Source organism: Drosophila sulfurigaster, chromosome 2R, assembly GCF_023558435.1.
Source record: "Drosophila sulfurigaster albostrigata strain 15112-1811.04 chromosome 2R, ASM2355843v2, whole genome shotgun sequence".
Taxonomy (NCBI): domain Eukaryota; kingdom Metazoa; phylum Arthropoda; class Insecta; order Diptera; family Drosophilidae; genus Drosophila; species Drosophila sulfurigaster.
The window spans coordinates 29561217-29577686 of record NC_084882.1 but is presented as its reverse complement, the minus strand read 5'-3'; positions in this window follow the sequence as shown (position 1 = coordinate 29577686).

Sequence of the window (16470 nt, the reverse complement as noted above, 5' to 3'; positions counted from 1 at the left end):
AGCAGAGTAGTAAGCGGACCCTTCCCTCCCCTTCCCACTCCCACTTTCCTCCCTTGCTGTAATCGTTATTGTTGTGCTGCTGCAACCCCTCACCCTCACCCTCCCCCATTCTTGTATCTTTGGCATTTTATTTAGTTTGTTATTTGTTCATACTTAAGTGTGTCGGCTGCATTGGTTTTATTGGTAAACTTGTCGCCTGTCGTCTTCCAATCGAAGCTAGTCAGCGAATGCCCAGGACAATACTCCTACACACATGCACACACACACACACACAGAGAGAGATTGAAACAATGCCACGCCCACTGTCAGTAGTTCCCAGAGCTAACGAAAGTAAGTTGTTGAGCAGATTAGGTTTTTGTAGCGTTCGTCTGCCATTGTCTTTAAGTCTTTTGTTCTCCTCGATGTTGTTGTTCTTATTCTTGTTGTTGTCCTTTATGGGGCTGCCCAAGGTCCCCAGTGACCCTGTAAACTTCAAATTGCCACAGCTGACAGAAAGACAGCGAAAGAACTGTTACACAGTCTTGGCCACATGGTCAGGTGCGAGAGGTGGGCGATGGGGTGGGGGGGGGACGAAGGGCAACAACTGCTAACTGCGAACATTGCCTTTGTCACTGCAAAACAACAAAATTAACTTGTTGTTGACGATACTTGTATTCGATATTCTTTTCTGTATTTGCTTCTTTCAGTCTTTTTGCTGTTACTCAATGTAATCTGCCTGCGGCAAGGCAACAAATAAATTTTACATTTACTATGCGAATTTTTGGCAAATTCTCAAGTGGCTTTAGTTTTAGCTTCAGATACAGTTTTGGCTTGGGCATTGGATCGAGCGACTTCTTCAGCTGCTAGGAACAATTAAGTGTACAAGCAAATGAATCGATTTGAATAACAAGAAACGTTTCAAGAAAGCCAACGAAATGTTATCTTCAATTTAAGTTAATTAAAAGTATAAATGTATATAAATCTAAGAGCGATGCATGATGGTAACAAACTTTATTTTAATTTTGCTCCAATCTCATCGTTTTGAGACCAATTAAAAAATGATAAATGGAAATTATATAATACAATATAATATAAGATCGATGCATAATGGTAACAAACTTTGTATTTTGCTCAAATCTCATCGTTTTTAGATCAATTAAAAAATTATAAATGGAAATGTATAAATGTGTTTTTTGCTAATTTTTCTCTACAATTGAAAGGAAGTCAACATATTCAGCATTTAATCTTAGAAAAATAAATATGAGTAATACTCTAGCTAAAATGACGTGTCCTTATTAAAAGTGAAAAGAATATAAATATACAAAAACATTCTTTTATTTTGAGTAAAGTTGAATCTTATAGCTCTTGATTGGCACTTTAATTAAAGCTAAGAATAGTTTTGCAATTATTTTTCTGTTTTAAGAAAATTGCTAAAATAAACGAATTCGAAACGCAATTATACTTTCTCGAAAAATGGAAAAATTGTCTAACATCAATCTTAGCTCTAAATATAATGCTTATTTTTTATTATTTTTCAGCTTATGTTTTTTCACACTAAACATAATTTTTATGTTAAATTTAATTTCCAATAAAGATGGTTGACTTTCCAACTCATTAACAGATACAAATTGCACTCTAAACCCAAACTCAGTTTCGTTATCTGAATCTGCCTCTTTACTATTAACAAATTACAATTGAAAAATTAAAAAAAAGTGGTAAATGTTTTTATTCTAAATTTAAGATTAATGTTATTCGATTTTCCTTTTAAATCTTGTCAATAAATTCACTATATAAATTTAGTATTTAACCTCGCTTTCCGTAAAATAAATATGTGACTAAACATAATCTTTATGTTAAATTAAATGCATGAATATATTGCAAAGCTGCGTAGTCATTAGCGTGCAAAATATGCAACCTAAAGCCGAAAGCAGACTGCACACAAAATATTATGATAACCCATATCCCACTTAACTGTAAACCTGCGATATTTCAACACTTTTCCATTTGTTTAGCCCCCAGCTAGAAATATATTTATTTGCAAGTAGGTTTCATGGTCTGTTGCACCTTCAAAGAGTTCGTCATGAGGCCCCAAAAAAACATATTCCTTGGTTGCAATTTAATGCGAGCAAAAGTGCGAGAACATGGCACATATATATGTATATATATATATTCGCATATTCGTATGATATTGCGTTTATATGTGGGGATATACGTATCGTTAGGCGCTTGCATCACTTTTCTCCGTTGGCCATTGAAAACGTATTTTGTTGGCGATGGCCCACAAACACACTCAGGTAAGTAATTCAAACAAAATGTTAATTTAATTAAAATATGAATACGAAATTTTCGATGGTTGCTGCTGCTGCTGCTGCTGATGTTGCTGCTGCTGCTGACTGAATATGAGGCCATTCTAAATGGGGAGAAGTTGGAGGCGGCTCGAACCCGACGCGAGTCGACTAAACAAATTCATTTATCGTGCACAGAGAGCAAACTCAACGCACACACACACACACACACACACACACACACACACACACACACACACACACACACACACACACACAGATACACACATATGCAAGCAGGCTTTTGGGAATACAACTCAATAATAGTCCTCCCGTGGCATTAGAGTGAATTTTTGGAGGTGGGGACGTTGGTCTGTGCCACATGTTGATTTAACGAACGGAAATTACGAGTACGAGTGAACGAGAGTATATAGTTAATGCAATGCATGGTCAACAAACACACACACACACACCCATGACGACGATGGCAGCATAAATAAAACCAGCCAAAATGTGAATGTGAAGAAAACAAGATCATAAAATACTAACTCTCTCGCTCTTTCTCTCTCTCTCGACTCTTGGACAAACAAGCCATATACTCAATGTGTGTGTGGCGCGTTGCATTTGAGGGGGGGAAAACCCAAAACAATTTTCCAGCTTGCGCTGTGTAGTCTACTCGCATCTCTCTCATGTGGGGACTGGCTGATAGCAAAATCTAAAATTATTAAAAACCAAAATGTGCAGCCGCTTGCTCTATGTGCGGCAACAGTCGCTGCAAAAAGTAATGAACCCACACTGCACTGGCAATGTGGTCAACCGAATGGCGTTTCAGCAGCTCAAAAAAGAGCTTTAGAGGACGGATGCACGTGCACATGAAGCAATTTTACAAATAGCTTTGCGAAATTAATGAAATTATACATTTAAGATACAAGTTTGAGTTCGAGTTGGAGTTCGAGCTGATGGCCATTACAAAATCACTAGAAATTCAAAAATAATAAAAATTGAAATAATAAAGGAAGACATAACGAAATTCAACAGAGAAATCTGCGTGGTTGGCACTAAAAATGCAGTTGGCTTGAAACTAAAATGAAATGAAATGAAATGCAATGAAATGATAGCTGTGTGCAACTTCATCATAAATTGAATTTTTTTATGTGGCATCTAAGACGAAATGCCAAGAGTTGGCATTAAGCAGCAACTAGACGGGCAAAAGCGAAGAACAACGACAACGACGACGACAGGCAGCGACAGAGCTTGGAGAATGGAAATGACAACGCCAACATCATGGACATGAACATCAAGTGAAATGCAACTGAGAAGCGAGGGCTTCGGATTCAATGCACGTGACACCGATGACAGCGCGAGACCACAGAGCACTGTCAGCAGGCGCTCCAGCAGCAGCATCCAGTGAGCTACTGATGCTGATGCTGATTCTGATTCCATGTCTCCTTAGTGGCAGTGGAGAGTGTGGTCATTACAATGCACTGCAGCATAGTCGTTGATGGTCGAGAGTGACTACTTGGACGGAGTGGGTGGAGGCGGAGGAGGAGGAAGAACTGCGTCTGCAACTGTAGTCGTAATGGTATATTGCATTCCCGGCTGCCTTTTGCTGCGCGCATTTGTAACAGAGCTTTTGGTAAATTGATCCAATTTATGCTTATTTTATGGCAAATTACGAATGAATAACGAAGTCCGACTGCCACTGTCACTGGGAATACTGTGAGTACAGCGAATACAGAGAAGACAGCGTCAGCGACCAAAACTAACCGCGTACCCAGCCCAATTAAAGTGGCACAACTCAAATGCTCACTTAATGCGCCATAAGCAATCAGCTTCAGCTTCGGCTATAAGCAAATATTCAGTGCTTAACAATTTAATGGCCACAAAGCTGATTCATTAAACGCCATTTCAATCGCGCTCTGACTGACCAAATTAAGTCATTTTAAATATTTATGCTTGTTGCAATAAAGAAGAGAAGAAGGCAAATTAATCTGCTCAGTTGGTAGCAAGTATTTCTGCTGGATACCTATAAATTATTATAGATTTTTAATAGTTATTTTTAGCTGATTGGCAATCATTTATTTCACTGTACATGGTTCAAGCTTCTGTATAATAAATAATTATTTCTTTTTAAGTTTACTCTAAAAAAAATAAATAAATATTTTACTGCTTAAACATTCCGAATGGTTTTTGTCAAGAAATATATAAAAACTAACTGTTCAGTCAATCAGCACTTTAGAAATTTTATATAGTTACCTTTTCGAAGAGTTTGCTATAAATTAAATAAGTAAATATTTTACTATTCATTTGCGTGTTAAAATATTCAAATCAAGTAGTTTGATTTTTTTCTGTTCAGAACTATTTTTGTCGACAAACCATCTCAACTCTCTCCGGAGTTCAAAGATGAAGTCAGTCGGCACTTTAGTTAAATAAATAGTAAACTCTTTTAAAAGTTAATTGGAAATAAATATTTTACCGTTCAAGATTTTTATTTTACATGTTCACATATTCAATTTCTGTAAATTAATTTTTATTCTAAACCATTTTGTCGATAATCTCAAAGCTGTAGCCAGTCAGCAGTCTAGTAAAATTAATTGTAACAATTTCTTCTCAAGCTCACTGTAAAAAAATAAAAAAACTTTTTGACTGTTTAAACTTATTACTTTGCAAAGTTGAATATTAAATTACTTTAAACATTTATGTAAAATAGGTTAGAGTTGCTTTTCTAAATCATTTTTGTGCAGAAATGTTTAACAACAATCTCTACATAAATCTCGAATTAAAAGTATTTCCTATTTGTTTACATTTTATTTTGAGTTTTGAAAATATACACAAATATTTTGTTCGCTTCCAAAAGCTAGTTTACTTGCATTTTGTGTCGACCAAACATAAATCTGTTGAAAACATTTGTGCAAAGTTTTCATGGTGTACAATTAAATAAAATTTATTTTGTTTAGCTTACATTTACATACCAAATATATTTTTGTACATTTAATATTAATAACACAAATCTGTTTAAATGCAGTTTATCAACTCGAATTTAAATATTTAAAAAGAAAGAAAATATTTACTTGCTTTTAATTTATACTCTGCAATTTTAAAGCAGTTTGAAATTCTCAGCATTTATTTGAAGATTTATATCCCAGCAGATGGCTGTCCATTCACTTTTTTAGCATTGAATGCGAGTGCAGAGAGTACAAGGACAAACACACACACGCACACACACATAGAGAGAGGGAGACACACACGTGATGTTGTTGCAGCTAACTTTCCTTTATTGGCTTCTAAATGCACAGCTAAATCCGTTTTACAAATTGCCATATTGTTGTACTGCCATTGTTATTCCTCTTACAGCAGTTGGCATATACTTATATGATATGTTAGAGTGTGTGTATATGTATGTGAGTATGTTTGTGTTAGTTGACTGCAACAATTGTTGCATTGTTTTCGTATAATAAAATTAAACTTATGCACACTCCTTGCAATGCTATTTTCCCCCTTGGGTAAAAATGGGTGTGCATTTGTTAAGTGGCAAAAGATTGAAATGAAACCAAACACACACACACATAGAGTTACACTCGCACACAAAGAGAAAAGGACGAAATGACGTGAAGCTTATTGGTTGCCTGTGTGTAAGTGAAATGGAATGGAATGAATCGTTTCGTCCTTCGAATTTCTTCTGTTTGTTGGGGTGTTTGCTGTGTATGTGTGTGTGTGTTACTGTGTGTTTGTGTGTGTAAGTGAGGTTTACCATACACAGAAGATAAGGGAAGGAAGGAGGGAGGGGAGAGAAGGGAGCGACAGAGCAATTTGCTCGAGGTCAGTTTTCCTGCAATTTCGTTGATAACTTATGTCATTCAACAAATGAAGTTGACATGCGCCCTCGACGCATTTTCCATTTCCACAACCATTTCCACTTCCTTTCCCCACCCCCTTGCCTCGTTGACCCTTTACTACTGCTGTTGATCTGCACTTTGGCATGCATTTAATTTTGGGGAAATAACTTTGGAGCATATTAAATGGCCCACTTACATATGACACGGCATGTAGTTTACATTTAAACCACGTTCCATTCTCATAGTCATTGCTGCTGCCTTTTGTCGTCGTCGTCGTCGTCGTCGTCGTTGTCGTTTTGGTTGGCTTAAAACTTGCCCCCAAACACTTGGCTGTCAATTACCTAATTGAAAATCAAGACCCCTTCCAAAACTAAGGCTCTTCCTCTCTCTCTCTCTCTGTCTCTTTCTCTTTCTCTATGGCACTGCATACGATTATTAGTTTCAATTTGAAGCCATGCAAGCAAAGGCTGACGCTGAAGCTGAAGCTGAGGCTGAGCAGCAGCCTTTGCCTTTTCAATTTAGTGTTTGACATTTTCCCTGTGTGTCAGATGCAAATTGAAAAATCATTGAACGGCTGCATCGGCATTGGTCTCGGCCTCAGCATCGGCATCAGCATCAACATTTGGGAGGCAGCAAACGAAATCAACAACAGGCAACGTTGCCATTTGGCCGCCGGAAGCGTTTTGCTGCCGTCCAAACTAATATTGAGACAGCGCGCAGCAAACTGTTTCCGGCAGGCATCAGCATCAGAGAGATGAAGGAGTCAGCTCTGTGTGTATGTGTCTGCCTGGATTCCCTCGCATCCCTGAGCAGCAGCAGCAGCAGCCTTTCGAATGGTGCCTTAAGCGCGGGGCGCATTTTTTGGCACGCAAAAGCCGAACAAGTTTTTGGCAGCGGCTGCTATTTGCCGCCAAACAACTGTTGTTGTTATTGCTCTTGATGCCAAAAGTTGCTTGTTAAACAGCGGAAACGGAAATGCCAACAGTCGCACAAAGGGACAAAGCGTGCAACAGACAGACGAGAAGAGAGAGAGAGAGAGAGAGAGAGAGAGGGAGAAAGAGAGCGGGAACAGAGCTTCAGATGTGTAAATCAAACTAATTGAATGTTTTTGCCCAAGCAACACAGCCGCTGGCAGAGCACATGGCCACGTTGCCATGTTGCACACGCGACACACACTGCGCGGAAAACAAAGCGGAATCGAAAGCACAAAAAACGAAGGAGGAGACAACAGAAGAGAGAAGCAGCAGCGGGAGAGAGAGAGAGAGAGAGAGCGAGCGAGGGACGCATAGTGAAAACAAACGAATTGCGCCCACTGATAAGAAATTCAATTCCATTTGTGGATACGGATTGAAGCATTTCTCACTTGGTGCGCGACGCTTTGATGTTGCATTTCCGCTACACTTGCTGCCACTTTCTCGCCCTCGCTCGCTCGCCTTGCTGCTTGCGCATAGCTAATTTCATTTGACAAATGTTGCGCATACGCCATGGCAGCCACACATATATTGAGTGTATTATGCGTTGGCGACACCTGTTCTCCCCACCCCCAACATAAAAACAAACCATCAAATAAGTTGCACTTAAATGAACGTTTTTTGGCATATGCCATCGCTTGCAGCACATACTTGCAACATGCAACATGGCTGCCTGCATTTCACTAATTAAGTTGCCTTTGCTTTTGTCTTTGACCCGCAACAAGCTGTTGCCGGCAGCCAACAAAGCAGCTGATTTTGTTAGGTGGACAACGAAATATATTAGCTATAGTTACCACCAAAATACCAGTTAACAGCTCTATATATGTTATGTATGTATAATAATATATTAATACAAAGGAATGGGCTCGACTTAGAAATACCCGCAAACCACTTTCAAGAAATTTAGAAAAAAAAGGCGATAATTTTTCTAAAATATACCAAATTGATATGTAGAAAAGGTTCAAAAATATACTGAAGGCAATATTTGGTATATCGATAAACTTCTACATTAAAAAATTTACCATAGAGCATCATATCAATTATTTCTTTATTGAATATGGTTTGGATCAGATAAATATTGTAGAAGTTATATAAGAAAATATTTTGTTTTGGCAAAAACGCCTTCTTGCGGGTCTTAGTTGCTTTGGCTGAGAATCTGGTATATTTTGCACTCTTTTTGGCATGTTGATATAGTATTACGTTTTAAATATACCATATTTTATATGTAATGCTATATCAACATACCAGATATAACCCTTGATATATTTTAGTATTTTTTTTTTGCATATTAATTTGGTATATTTTTAATATTTTGTGGTAAAATAATTTGGTATAAAATTAATACCGCACTGTTTTGCTGGATAGCTGGTATCTCACACTCGATTATAGCTTTCTTACTTGTTTTGTTTTGCGAAGGCGGAATTGGGGCTCGAATAATTTGCACTCTCTTTTATAAACTCGGAAATCTAGGCATTCATACAGACAGATTGACATGGCTATATCGTCTTGGTTGCTCACCTTGATAAATAATATATCTAAATACTTTATCGAAGCGGAAAAAGATGTGATTCTGCCTTCTTACCTAAATGTCCTGCTAGCACTTAGTCATCATCGTCGTCATACCCCCTCTCCCTATGAATAGGTGGTATAAAAATAAGCGGTAAGATTTTAAGTGCTATGGTAAGATTTGTTAATAGTTATGGCCACATAAACGCAACGAATTCGATTGGCTTTTCGCTGCACCTTCGGCGCCGTTCGATTGCATTTGTCTATGGCAGCAAATTGCCGTTAATTTAATGAGTATTTCGGCCATAAAATCTGTTGGCTCAATGGTTTCCTGGCTGGCTGGTTGGCTGGCTGGCTCAATTTGCTGCGGTGTCGATGGCGCGACGCTGAAGATGCTGCCTGCCAAGCTGGCACAATTTATTTGACTGTTAATTAGAAATTTAAATTATGCGCTTAGCCTTTGGCCCCTCTTTAAGCAGTAGCAGCAGCAGCAGCAGCAGCCAAGTCCTCAGCCATTCAATTGCGCGCTGCACTAAATTAATTGCAGTCGCCCTTCGCTCCCTCCTTCGCGCCTGACCCTTGGCGCATCGTTTGCTCCATTGCAAATTCGAAATAATTTATAATATGGCACAATTACGCGCAGCCACAGGCTGCGCATGCTACTTGCCTCCAGCAGAAGCATTAATATGGTGGCAAAGAAAGGAGTGCGGGGCAGGGCAAAGGGGCAGAGAAGTTGCGCCTGGAGCTTGCTTTATATGGGTCATTTGCCTTGCGATTGCATTTTATTGATTTTCGCCTTGAACGCAATAAACTTTCACTTGTTTTGTCGCCAAATGAGGCAGAGCAGGCGCATAAGGAGCCAGAGCAACGACATTGGCCAGCGGTTGGTTTTTAGTAGCCGATGTGGTACGAGTATGGTAAACACATTGCTCACATACAAAGACAAATACAGAATGTGGCACGTTGCCCAACAATTGCAGAGGAAGCGTTTTGCAATCGCGACATGCTATTTCAAGTGGATTTCTCTCTTTTGCGATTTTACTTTTTCGTTTGCGTTGTTTTTTTGGTAGCTTAAATCGTCGACTGATTTTCGAGTGCTGCTTTTTGCAGGTCCATTGTTTGCCTAGAAATTGGGTCGCCCCCTCGCTCCCCCCTCTTTAGCAGCCATCCTCTCTGAGGATGATGAGAATGTTGATGATGAGCGGTTTGCCAGTGCTTGTCAGACTCTTCTGCCATTGTTTCAGCTCCTGTGCATGTAATTTCCTGTGTGTGTTTCATACACAACACCCTCACATAGCTATTGTTGTTGTTCTTGCTGTTGTTGTTGTTGCAGCACTGATTACTGTCGCTTGTTAGTGCGTTTGGCTCTGCGGTTTTTCTACTCCGTTTCCATATACATATGCATGCAGAAGTGTGTGTGTGTGTGAGCCTCTCTCTCTCTCACTCTCTGTATGTGTGTGTGTGGCCAAGTTGTGGCCTTCCATATCCTGACTCTCCTCTCTCTCTCTCGGTCCATGTTCCACTCTTTTGCACATTTGCCAAAACACACATTTTTTAGCTTAATTTACAACTTGTTAGCTGCCAGCAGAAACAGTTTTCCACAGCAGCAAGAGCAGCAACAACAAAAACAAGGCGCATGTGTAAACAAATCAAACTTGAAACTAAAGTTCTTTCGCTCCTTCTCCTTCTTTCGTCGCACTCTGTCTCCTGGTCTGCTTCAAAATTTGCAATAATGAGCAACGCTCGAGGGCCATAAACTGCTAACAAGGGCAACAAGTTGAGATCGAGCCAAAAAAAAACACAAAAGGGATTCAGCTTTAAGCTGCGGTTGCTTCAAAAAGTGTATAAAATATTCGACTATTTGAAAGTATTTGAAGTAAGTCGCGTTAATAAAGTTATTTATTCAACTCCCGCAACGTTTTATGCTCGTTTTCAATTCAATTTTATAGCCAATGGCTGGCAAAACAAAAGCTAAGCGACAACAGCATTTAAAATGCGTAGCCAGAGCCGTTAAATTTATGCAGTCAACTGAATAAAAGGCGTAAAAATGTCGACTTAGGCTACTTTAGCTGCGTTTGTTTTAGTTAAAGCCAAGACAGAGACAGAGACGAGAGAGAGAGTGAAAGAGAAAGAGTAAGAGAGATAGAGAACAATCTCTTACTCCTTCATTATTTCATGAGCATTACGAGATGTGTCACTGCGCGGCAAATCAAACGCAACTAACCACAAGGGAGAGAAGACAGAGAAAGACTGGATAGAGAACAATCTCTTACTCCTTCATTATTTCATGCTTCATTGCATTACGAGATGTGTCACTGCGCGGCAAATCAAACGCAACTAACCACAAGGGAGAATAAGAATGTGACACACAGAGAAAAGAGAGAGAGAGAGAGAGAGAGAGAGAGAGAGATAGAGAGAAGAAAGCACTGACTGATGGACTGACAGACGGACAGAAAGTCAGACAGTAATGCTAACCCATATGGCCAGAGAGACAGACTGAGAGCTGCTTGAGCCTTGTTTACTTGGCGCATTGTGCGCTGTTTTTATTCAATTACCAGTTGGCAATGCTGTCACAAGTAGCCAGCCACAAAACTGACTGCGAATATCTCAATGAAATTGCTTTGGCGAGCTGAGCTGAGCTGAACTGAACTGAAACATAAGCCTCAGACCAAAAAGTTTTGTTTGCTTTTCGTTATTTCAAATTAAATTTTAAATTGTTTGGAAGCAATAAAAAGTTTATCAAGTGTAAGCAAAATCGAGCGTCTTCCACTGACTTTTGGCAGTCAGTGTTAATTGTTTGGGTCAAAGCGAATACCCATAAAAAAAAAAACAGAGAAAGAAAAAACAACGAATGACCTGCCAGGCTAAATGATGGCCAACAAGGCTCGAGTCGAGGCTAAAACTAATACAAAACAAAGCGCACACAAAATACTATACCCAACCATTACACACACACTAACACACACACACATACTGAGCACACTCATACATCGGCATTCACACAACAAACTTGCACAACACATAAATCAATTGGCTTTGGCTAAAACGTTTGAAATTGATTTCAAGTTCTTTGGGCCATTGCAACAAAGGGACAATTTTTTATACCAAACGCAACGACAACAAGGGCATGTATGGCACTTACACACACTCGCACACACAAACACACACACGCACACACACTCAGACACTCACTCACTCGCATTCAGTTTCACATACATAGAGAACAAGTGCGTCGGCCCAATACATGTAAATTGGCCGCATTGTTTATGAGCCTCGACTTGGGCCAGCCTCGTATTGCCTTTTGTTTGGTCGAGTCATCGCAGCTCCTCCCCCCTCTTCATCCCTCGCAGTCAATCCCTTTGGCAACGCTGGGTTTACTTTTGGCCTTGGCTATTGATTGTCAATTCAGTTTAAGTGCCGCACATAAATCCAACAAATGAGCAAAGGCGGAGCTTTATTTAATGCACTAAAGCGTATCTGAAATTCCCTTCAACTTTGCTTCCACATTAAATTTCACTTTCATTAATTACAGACTCTAAAAACTTAATTCACTTTAAAAGTTGCAGACATAGCTTTAACTTTTTTGCCATATCAGTTTTATTAATTGCACAAAACTTTCACAAAAACATTTGTTTACTTTTTAGAAATAACTGAGCTGGAAAATGCCAAAATTCAATCAATATTTAGCTATGCATAAACCATCAAGAATTCTCAAAAATATGTTCAACTTTGACGCGAATTCTTGTTAAATTTGATTGAAAAAGATACTGAACTGAAACATTCTCATCTCCAGTGGAAACGCATCGATGGCCAGCGAAAGCGCCTCACTTCTACTTCTATTTATTTGCACAGCAACTGTTTGGTCATTAGACATGACACGTTGTCAACATGGCAACGTAGATGGGAGCTGAACCTGTAGCAGTAGGTGAAGCTGGAAGCAGGACAAACTGTGTTTATGTTTTCAATTTGGCAGGCAAAACATTTTGATTACGCATACGCCATGTGCGCAACGTTCGTTCGTCTGCTTTGACAAGCGGATCACATGAGCATAAACAAAAGTCAGCGCTCGCCTATGCATATATGTACGAGTATGTATGTATGTAGTCCACACTCAATCCGATATTTGATTGTTTAGCTTTGAGCATTCAAACGCCGCATTGAGGCCAGCAGGCCTTAATGCTTGTTGGTCCATCATCAACAGAGCAGAAGCTGCGAATCAAAGCCGCGGGCATTACACTGAATTAAGTGAAGTGGCCGGAAGAGACTCAAAATTCAAAAGAAACAAGCCTGTGACAACTCGAGTGGCAACTGGAACTGCGCCACGAAATACTTGTGAAATTCTCTTAGCAGCTATAATTAACAGCGTGTCGAATTGAAATTGCCTCACTTCATAAGCATAATAAATAGATTTAAAAATAGTTGCAGCAAACAGAATGTCGCCAACTGTGAAGTTGTTTGGTCTACTTTTAATACTTCAACTAAGCAGTTGCTGTGGCAAAAAGAAAGTGCAAAATAAATTCAAATTAACTGTCAACTTTCAACCTTACAAAGGCAAGTTACCAGCCAATGGAGTTGTGCGTATTATTGAATATATTTTACCAGTTAAACAAACCAAAAGCAAACCCAAATCAACAAAGAAACCAAACACTAAAAAATGCAAAAGAAAGAAGAAGCCTTGTCGTAAGAAGGAAATTCAATTGCGTAGCGTATCGCCGAATCCCACAAATTTTCTAATCAAAGTGCTGCAGAATAAACAGATCATTTGCAGTGGAGCATTAATAACAACAAAGCTTGCACTGAGCTCTTCAAACTGTTTCTCTAAAAATCCCTCACCTTCACAATTTCAACTGCAGGACATTAATAAAGGATTACATGCTGTAGATCAAATTGTGCTTAGCTCTTCCTACGATCTAGCCGCCTTGTTGTTAACTAACCATATAAAAGATAGCTCAATTCAACCCTTAAAACTTTGCCAGCAAGCAATCGAAGCTAAGCAAAATGTCAGTCTATATATGACTAAAGTGCGATCCAACTTTTTACGTACTCAAATCGTGGAAAATGCAGTGTGTAAACAGAGTTTTATGCAAAACGAATTCGTTTTCATTACAAGCAACATGTTTTGTGCGCAGAATTCAAATGTGGCCGCAGATTGTGAGAAAACTCTTCAAGGAGATCCCCTGTTGCACAATGGACAGCTTTGTGGCATCAATGTGTACGGACCGAGTTGTATTGAGAACGCCCCAAATGGCGATCTCTATGAGAACATTTTTAAGGCACGCGACTTTATCGAAGACGTCAAACGAAAAGTAGCTGAAACTTAAGTGGATGCAATCAATCAGCCGGCAACAAAACTAATATTATAATAATAGTAAATTTATTCCGAGAGGATGAAGCAATCAACCCCTGAAAATAAAGGAAGCAAGGACAGCAAAAAGGTGTTACCCTTGGCTTCGAAATCTATCTACCACCAACAGCAATAGCGTCATCAACATCAACAGCAGCAGGAGAAGAGCCGTCGGCCCGCATTTGCCGTTTGGTGTTGGCTTTGCGCTAAAATATACAGTTTTGTCATGAAATATGCACATGTCCTTGCAACTAGGACGAACCGCCAACGAGCAGCCAACAGCCAACAGCCAGCAACAAGCAACATGCAACATGCAACAAAAACAATATACATATGTATATGTTCAACATAAATAAATTAAAATTTGCAAAAAGCAACAACAACAGCGACGAAAAAATGAAAAGAAAATAAATAAATAACAGCAAAATGTTGTGAACAGTTAGTGAATGAAAAATTTGTAAAACATTTGTCGAATCGCTCAACGAATATTTAAATACGCTGCAAAACACAATAAAAGAAAAAAACATTCCAGAATTTATCACTTTTTTAGAACATAATTTAATTGAATTGAATTAAAATAAATTAATAATGCAATAGTAACGGAAATATTTTTTAATCAACTGATTTTTTTTTAATTGTGGTTTATCTATTTTTTGAAATACTTAATTTATGATTTATGATGATTTGTTCGCCTTTTTTTTGTAGCGTATTTACTTGCAACATGAACTCTGTGTCTGCCACAGTTGCAGCATTAAAATGCAGCGAAGCCTGTCGAAAATTCTTGTTGCTGTTTGTGTTAGGCTGTGCAAAACGGCGGCGACAACAAAATTTATGTACATAGAAATTAATATTATAAAAAAAAGAGAAGGAGAGAACATTTCACGTTGATTGCCCGACTGACACTAAGCCCGGCCCCAAAGCAACTAACCTGACAATAAGCATTCAATAGACACATGAAGTTGTTCCCGATTGTCACATTAAAATAAATACAAGTGCTATATGTGAGAAATGATCAACTTGGATTTCAGTCGCAGCAACAAAGGCCAAAACAATTGATTCCCCAACGCAATAATTGCAAGGCTCAACAGACAGTCAACGTTCGCTAAATCGGCTTTAAAGCAATCAAAATTTTCAATTTCAATAATTATGCTATTCAATTTGAAATCAACAGTTTAGTCAGCTATGAATTTTGTGCTATCGCTGAGCAAGTTTTGGGCACGCTTTAGCGATTCATCACTGTACTACAAATATTTATTTGTTTGACAATTTTTATTGCCTACTTTCAGGCTCTTGTTGACGCGAGCTCGCTCAACAAAGTTTGAACAAAAAATTCAAAAGGCGTTAAAATCATTTAGAAAAACTTTTGCTTTACGTGACTTTGACTTGGCCAAGGGACGCTCACTCGCTCGCTCTCTCGCTCGGTCACTTGTTCGGCCTACATATTTTTAAATTTGTTGTTGTTGTTGTTGTGTCGAACAGCCATGGGAAAAATGGTGGGCAATCGGATAGGTGGCATAAACAATACGAACGAGAATGGGAATGGGAATGGGAATGCGGGAGCGTAGCAACTGCTTTGGGTATAAAATAAAAGTTTTCCACTTAAGGTTTATGAAAAGTTGAAACCCACACGCACGCCGAGAGACGGAGGAGAAGAGAAGAGAAGAGAGAAGAGCTTGGCGGCGACAACAGACGCATTCACACCTACTACTACTACCATAGAAATCGCAACAACACGCGGCCAAATCGGAAATGATGAATGCTGCGCCGCTCTGTGTGTGTGTGGAAAATGGCCAACAACCCAGAAAGCAACAACAACAACAACAACACGTTCTTAAGGACATCTGGCATTGCTATTATAAGCTCGGACTCTGTCAAAGATTTGGCGCTATAAAATGGCAAAATGCGCGGCCAATGCGCAATAACGTTCCCATAACCACTTAAGAATTTCAAGAAAGTTTTTGTGTGCCGAGTTCAATTGGAGTTTTCATTCTACATATATTTTTGTATTTTTCGGGAATTCCCTTAATGCAAATAATAATGTAATTGCCAGCAATTTTCAAAGAAAAACTTTTTCGATGTTGTCGCTTATGTCAATTTCATTTGGGATCTTAAAGCATTTACACCTGTCCGGGCCACAATGACTTAGCATCGTGAGGGGGACAAAGACAGGTCTAACTCTATCTAACCGCTAATTGCATGCAAATGTCAGTGTACTGCGGCGCGTTAATTGGGCTCAACTCAAGCACAGAGCTTAATTAGCGTCCACAAAGTAAGAGCTTAACGACCAAGGAACAGCGGAAATTACTACTTGACCACCGGTATATGAGTCCGCCTCAAACTCCGACTCCAACTCGCAACTCACAACTGCTGGGGGGACACAACTCAGCTCAGCTCAGCTCAACTCGACTGCCAATGACATGCAATTTGCATGGCTCCATTGCTGCCGCGATGGCAGATACATAAGTCGCTAAAAGGAAATTGCAAAAGGCATGCAAAACCCAATCAAATGACTGGCAGCGTGGCTAAAAGCTACCACGGAATGATAAACC